The sequence below is a fragment of the Pan paniscus genome, chromosome 6, assembly GCF_029289425.2.
Source record: "Pan paniscus chromosome 6, NHGRI_mPanPan1-v2.0_pri, whole genome shotgun sequence".
NCBI lineage: Eukaryota > Metazoa > Chordata > Mammalia > Primates > Hominidae > Pan > Pan paniscus.
The window spans coordinates 31,098,743-31,106,635 of record NC_073255.2 but is presented as its reverse complement, the minus strand read 5'-3'; the positions used below and the strand labels follow the sequence as shown (position 1 = coordinate 31,106,635).

Here is a 7,893-nt window from a genome sequence, read left to right as displayed (position 1 = left end):
ACAATTTACTGCCATCTGCTGGAAAATTATCATTTAAAAATGTCAAATATACTACCCTGTGAATAGTGACCCCTAGGGTTGCTCATGGAACAACTTGCACATAGTCTGTGGCCTTAGAGGACATTCCTTGAGACTGAGATCAAGTTTTATTCTGAGGTCTATACAAAATAAGTCAATTTGACCACATGGATAAACACTAGCTTTCAATGTGTTAAAATTTATTTTGTAACGTTTCCATGTACAAAAGCACCTAAGTTTTGGAGAGGTGAGGTTTGTGGGTTAAATTGTGGGTTATGTCACTGACAAAATCAGAGACTCACTGCTTCCAAGTTCAGGGAGGATTTGAGCAGCAGCAACTGGGTACTAAACAAGAAGAGTTACCTCTCAGGTCCTTCCTTTCGAATAGCAGGAATGCAGTATATTCTTGCATAATAAAGTATTTCTCAGTACCAGGTGTCCATTTTCTTCCCTTCCTGTTTCAAATCATGTTTTGGAGGCAGGAAGAATTCGTAAAGTAGTTGCAGCAATTGCTTCTGGCAGTTTACAGTATTTTTGCAATATTAAGCAATTCAAATTACCATTAAATTTCTATGTGTGTGAGTTTAGACATAACACCAGTGAAATGTAATACTGATTTTTATATTGTTTTGTTTTTGTTTTTGTTTTTGAGACGGAGTCTCGCTCTTTCACCCAGTCCGGACTGCAGTGGAGCGATCTCGGCTCACTGCAAGCTCTGCCTCCCGGGTTCGCGCCATTCTCCTGCCTCAGCGCCACCCCACCCCCGCCCCGCCTCCCCCGAGTAGCTGGGACTACAGGCACCCGCCACCGCGCCCGGCTAATTTTTTGTATTTTTTAGTAGAAATGGGGTTTCACCGTGTTAGCCAGGATGGTCTCGATCTCCCGACCTCGTGATCCGCCCGTCTCGGCCTCCCAAAGTGCTGGGATTACAGGCGAGCCACCGCGCCTGGCCTGATTTCTATATTGTTAAAGCAAACTAAACATGGCCTGAGGACTCTGTACTTCTTTTTTTTTTTTCGAGACACAAAAAAATTTTTTGAGACAGGGTAGGAGTAGCTGGAGCAGTGACTCAAGAGTTTTGCCCTTCTCACCCAGGCTGGAGTGCAGTGGTGCGATCCCAGCACACTGCAACCTCCACCTCCCAGGTTCAAGCAATTGTACAGAAACAGCTGAATTGGCCGGGCGTGGTGGCTCACGCCTGTAATCCCAGCACTTTGGGAGGCCAAGGCGGGCAGATCACGAGGTCAGGAGATCGAGACCATCCTGGCTAAGACGGTGAAACCCCGTCTCCACTAAACATACAAAAAAAAATTAGCTGGGCGTGGTGGCGGGCGCCTGTAGTTCCAGCGGCTCGGGAGGCTGAGGCAGGAGAATGGCGTGAACCTGGGAGGCGGAGCTTGCAATGAGCCGAGATTGCGCCACTGCACTCCAGCCTGGGGGACAGAGTGAGACCCTGCCTCAAAAAAAAAGAAAAAGAAACAGCTGAATTGGTTACAGCTTGGCGTTTGCCTTATGTGAACACAGTTTGAACACACAACAGTGTATGAGTAGTTAAAGGCGTGAGCCACTGTGCCCGGCCCTAAATAATTTATTTTCAATATTTCATGTTTAGGCTGGGCTCGGTGGCTCTTGCCTGTAATCCTAGCACTTTGGGAGGCCGAGGTGGGCAGATCACCTGAAGTCAGTAGTTTGAGACTGGCCTGGCCAACATGATAAAACCCCATCTCTACTAAAAATACAAAAAAATTAGCCGGGTTGGTGGTGTGCGCCTGTAGTTCCAGCTACTCGGGAGGCTGAGACAGGAGAATCGCTTGAACCTGGGAGGCGGAGGTTGCAAGAGCCGGGATCTGCACTCCAGCCTGGGCTGCAAGAGCAAAACTTAGTCTCAAAAAAAAAAAAAGAAAAGAAAAGAAAAAAGAAATCTGGCTGGGCGTGGTGGGTCACTCCTGTAATCCCAGCACTTTGGGAGGCTGAGGCTGGTGGATCACCTGAGGTATGGAGTTCAAGACCAGCCTGGCCAACATGATGAAACCCCGTCTCTACAAAAATTAGCCAGGCATGATGGCGGGTGCCTCTAATCCCAGCTACTCTGGAGGCTGAGGCAGGAGAATCGCTTGAATCCAGGAGGCAGATGTTGCAGTGAGCCGAGATCACACCACTGCACTCCAGCCGAGGCAACAGAGCAAGACTCCGTCTCACAAATAAAAAAAAAAAAAAAGAAAGAAAGAAAGAAAAAAAGTCTATTAAATAAGATTTATTTTTGCTTTTTAATTTTTTGTCAAGAAACACACCTCTGCTTAATGTTTTAATTAAATTTATTTATTTATTTATTTATTTTTGAGGGGGCAGAGGACAAATACTTTTTAACGGGTTTTACGATTTTTTTTTACAAATATACCAGACAATCATGCAATGCTGCCAGTATTGAACGCAATCCGGGGCCACAAGTCTGCACACTCCTTTGCTACTGGTCCTGTAATGGCAGAACCTTTCATCTCGTCTTTGTTTTTTATTATGACCCCTGCATTACCTTCAAAATAAAGAAACACACCGTCTTTTCTCCATATGACTTTTGTTGTCAAGTGACCACTGCTGGATGTACCTTTTTTCTGAGCTCTGGTTTGTCTTTCTTGACTGTGGCCATCCCCATGTCACCCACACTGGCAGGGAAGTCTGTTCAGCCGTCCCTGATCCTCTTCACGGAGATGATATACAGATTTTTGGCTCCTGTATTGTCAGCATTGTTGATCAGGGATCCTACCAGAAGACCCAAGGAAATCCAGAATTTTGCACCAGAGGACTCACCACATCCTTGCTTCGACATCTTGAACGCCAGAAAGAAGGAAAAAAGCAATTGACTTCTTTTTTTTAGAAACAGGGTCTTGCTTTGTCGCCCAGGCTGGAGTGCAGTAGCTAGAACACAGTTCACTGCAGCCTTCACCTCCTGGGCTCAAGCAATCCTTCCACCTCAGCCTCTTGAGTAGCTGGGACCACAGATATGCACCACCACACCAGACTAATTTAAATTTTTTTTTTTTTTTTTTTTTTTTTGTAGAGATGAAGGTATCACCATGTTGCCAGGCTGGTCTCAAACTCCTGGGCTCATGCAATCATCCCACTTCGACCTCCCGAAGCACTGGGATTACAGGTGTGAGACTCCGTGCTCAACCTAGTTTTTAAATTTTGATAGGTGATATGGAATGTGTTAGAAGATGAATAACTTGGATAACACATATGGAACTTTCGATTAAAATATATTCAAATTTTGTTCATTTGACTATAGCTTCATCTTATTTTTCTTTAGATACTGTTGATAGAAGACAAATTATGTCAAAATCTTGATGATAACAAAATTAATGATTTAGATAAAATAAAATTAAGAAAAATAACTTTATGGAATAAATATATAATAATTTTGAATTTACCACTCATGTGAAAACACCAGTCCATCAACAGAACACCCAGACATGCCCAATAATAAAGAAATTCTGTAATCTTTGATATTTTTCCAAATGTCAATCACAGAAAAACATGACTATGAATGTATTTTTCAATTTTGACATTGTGAAGGTAGATCTGTCAAAGTAGGGGAATGGAATATATTTCACTTCACAGTTTGTCAGTTTGATTTATATCTTGTAAATATTTAGTCATTTGAAATACAACTCTCATGCCAGGTGTAGTGGCTCATGCCTATAACCCCAGCACTTGGGGAGGCCGAGGTAGGTGGGTCACTTGAGGCCAGGAGTTCGAGATTAGCCTCACCAACATAGCAAAACCTTGTCTCTATGAAAAATCAAAAAATTAGCCCAGTGTGGTGGCATGTGACTGTAGGCCCAGCTACTCAGGAGACTGAGGCAGGAGAATTGCTTGAACCCGGGAGGTGGAGGTTGCAGCAAGCCAAGATGGTGCCACTGCACTCCAGCCTGGGTGACAGATTGAGACTCCATCTCAAAAAAAAAAAAAGAAAAGAAAAAGAAATGCATCTCTCCATTTTACATTTGGCCCAGGACCTATAAATGTTAGGGACACATTTATGAATATATACATATGTATTTTTTAATATCACATGATAAATATCATTTCAATATACATCATAGATCTAAATATGAAAGGTAAAACTTTTAGTTGAGAAATTAGAATGCTGTTTGCTGAATATAGGCAAAAAGTTCTTAAAACTGCATACAAAGCATTAAACATCAGGAAAATTTGATAAATTGGACTACATTAAAAGTAAGTAGTTCTGTTCATCAGGACACAATAAGAGAGTGAAAAAATTAAGAGTAGGAGAAATATTTTCAATATATACATCTGACAAACTACCTGTATCTAGAACATATAAACAACTCCTTAAAATCAATTTTTTTAAAAAGCCAGAAAACTCAATAGAAAAATGGGCCAAGTCTTGAATTTCCCGTAAGATATCCAAATGAACAAGAAATATATAAACATATAAAACAATGTTCAATCTTGTTAGTTATCAGTGAAATATACATTAAAACCACTAACACAGCCGGGTACTGTGGCTCAAACCTATAATCTCAGCACTTTGGGAGGCTGAAGCGAGATTACTTAAGCCCAGGATTTTGAGACCAGCCTGGCCAAGATGAAGAGACCCCCTCTCTACAAAAAAGTTAAAAAATTAGCTGGGCATGGTGGTGCACACCTATGATCCCAGCTACTCAAGAAGCTGACGTGGGAGGATTGGTTGAGCCCAGGGGGCCAAGGCAGCAGTGAGCTGTATTCGCACCACTGCACTCCAGCCATGGTGACAAAGAAACTGTCTCAAGAAACAAAAAACAAACAAACAAAAAACACTGACCAAAATAAGACTAATAATACTAAATTTTGCTGAGGATGTGGAGCAACTAGAACTGTCATAATTCACTTTTGGGTTTTTTGTTTGTTTATTTATTTGTTTTGTTTTGTTTTGTTTTTGAGACAGAATTTCACTCTTTCTGCCCAGGCTGGAGTGCAGTGGCGTGATCTCGGCTCACTGCAACCTCCACCTCCCAGATTCAAGCAATTCTCCTGTCTCAGCCTCCTGAGTAGCTGGGATTACAGCTGCCCGCCACCACGCCTGGCTAATTTTTTGTATTTTTAGTAGAAATGGGGTTTCATTATGTTGGCTAGGCTAGTCTTGAACTCCTGACCTCAGGTGATCCACCTGCCTCGGCCTCCCAAAGTGTTGGGATTACAGGCATGAGCCACCGTGCCCGGCCTCATAATTCACTTTGGAAAATCATTTGGTATTATTTACTACAGTTGAACATACACATCCCCTATGGGCCAGTGAATGCACTTCTGGATGTATAACCAGGAGAAATGCACCTGCACTCATATATTTCTAAATAACATATATAAGAATGTTCCTAGCAAAAATATGCATAATATCCCCAAAATATCAATGATGCAAATGACCATCAACATCAGGAGAGATAAGTAAACTGTGGAATATTCACACAACACTAGGAGTGAACTTATACCAACTGCTGTACACAACAATATGGATGACTCATAAGCATGATGTTTAGTGAAAGAAGCCAAACACCAAAGAGTATATAAAATACAAAACAGGCAGAACGCCCTAGAATCACCACTGAGGTTCAGTCTGTGGTTCTGCTGGACCTGACGATGGTCTTGGCCTCCCCGTGTGAGATTACGTTTTCATTGCTTCACTTTTTGGCAAATTTCTTTTCACTGCCTCTCAAGTATCACTGGAAAATACACATGGAGCTTCAAGGATTTCCCTGCTCAACATTTACATCAGCATGAACTACAGCAAAAATTTGAGCAATATGACTTCCATGAGGATCTTCATTCACCGCAGGTGGACTTTTCCCTGGGCCAGAATGAACTGACTTTACAGCCCTGTAAAGCATGCTTGAGCCAACAATACATGATTTTATTTGACTGACTCCGTCAAAGTGGAACAAATGGCCTTCATGAGCAAATTTTCTGCCATCCCAACTAGATGCGACTGTTACATTAATTACTGCGCAGTGCATTTTTCTCATTGAACACCATCTCGTATGCAGTTTCTTCAGCTGCTGCCAAGCCACCCTGGCCTCTGATCCAGAGATACAATTGACGATATACCCTACTGTGGGTTATGGAGTCATCATCATTATTATTCATTTATTATTACTAGGGGCAGCAGTGGGAGCACCTTTTTGAAACTGGTCAAAAGGAAAATAACGTAGAATGGAACAAGACTTGGGAATTGGGTGGGATATAGTGAGAATGTCTTTTGTGTATATGACTCAGTCCTTTTTAAAAAAAGGAAATTCAAATGTAATCGTTTGATATTTTGTCTGTATAAAAATATGTCACGTTGAAACCTCAATATCAGCTGCAACTAGCTGGGATCAAAAAAATTGTCATCTTTGGGTCACATACTGTAGTAACAGGTCACGTATAGTCTTTTTTTCATGTTTGGCTGCTGATAGCTTTTAAGTCTCACACCTTCCTCTTCCCCTCTGTCTCACCCCTGGGCAAGCTGATAAAAGCTAGTTATCCACCCTTTGGCACCATCAGGAAGTCCAAACACACATGGAACCCTCACCTGGCCCTACCTCCAAATATCCTGATACTCCCAGGCCAGTCTCTTTTTGCTCCTCTCTCAAGCTATTTTTGGACCTGCTTGGGAGCCACCCTACTCTCCACAGAAAGTCTCATTATATAAATAATAAACCTTTTCATGCCCTTGTAGGGTGTGTGTGGCATTTTCAGTCTCAACATCCCACTCATGTTTTTTTTTTTTTTTGGAAACAGAGTCTCACTCTCTTGCCTAGGCTGGAGTGCAGTGGCGGGATCTTGGCTCACTGCAACCTCCACTTCCTGGGTTCAAGCAATTCTCCTGCCTCAGCCTCCCAAGTAGCTGGGATTACAAGTGCCTGCCACCACGTCCAGCTAATTTTTGTATTCTTTTTTTTTTTTTTTGAGACAGAGTCTCGCTCTGTCGCCCAGGCTGGAGTGCAGTGGCTCGGTCTCCGCTCACTGCAAGCTCTGCCTCCCAGGTTCAGGCCATTCTCCTGCCTCAGCCTCCCGAGTAGCTGGGACTACAGGTGCCCGCCACCTCCCCCAGCTAATTTTTTGTGTTTTTAGTAGAGACAAGGTTTCATCATGTTAGCCAGGATGGTCTCGATTTCCTGAGCTCGTGATCCGCCCGCCTCGGCCTCCCAAAGTGCTGGGATTACAGGCATGAGCCACCGCGCCCGGCCTATCATTAGTTCTTATAGGTTTTGGGATAGGCGGTGGAGTTAGGAGCAATATTTTGCAGGCAGGGGGTGGATCTCACAAAGTACATTCTCAAGGGTGGGGAGAATTACAAAGAACCTTCTTAAGGGTGGGGGAGATTACAAAGTACATTGATCAGTTAGGGTGGGGCAGAAACAAATTACAATGGTGGAATGTCATCAGTTAAGGCTACTTTCACTTCTTTTGTGGATCTTCAGTTGCTTCCGGTGATCTGGATGTATATTTGCAGGTCACAGGGGATATGATGGCTTAGCTTGGGCTCAGAGGCCTGACACGAGCTGTACAAGGAGATTAATGTCTTATGTTTATGAACCCAACATCCATTCTGCAGCCCATGGATCAACGAGTCATTCTGAATTTCAAGTCTTATTATTTAAGAAATACTGGCCGGGCATGGTGGCTCACGCCTGTAATTCCAGCACTTTAGGAGGCCGAGGAGGGTAGATTACCTGAGGTCAGGAGATCGAGACCAGCCTGGCCAACATGGTGAAACCCTGTCTCTACTAAAAATACAAAAATTAGCCGGGCATGGTGGTGGGCGCTTCTAATACCAGCTACTCAGAAGGCTGAGGCAGGAGAATCGCTTGAACCCAGGAGGTGGAGGTTGCAGTGAGC

At 43.2% G+C, this 7,893-nt stretch overlaps 1 pseudogene; it reads right to left on the bottom strand.

Annotated features, from left to right (window-relative positions):
• Window positions 1–289: 289 nt before the first annotated feature.
• On the bottom strand, window positions 290–4,023 carry LOC129398407 (large ribosomal subunit protein uL14-like; annotated as a pseudogene).
• Between the last annotated feature and the right edge of the window lie 3,870 nt (window positions 4,024–7,893).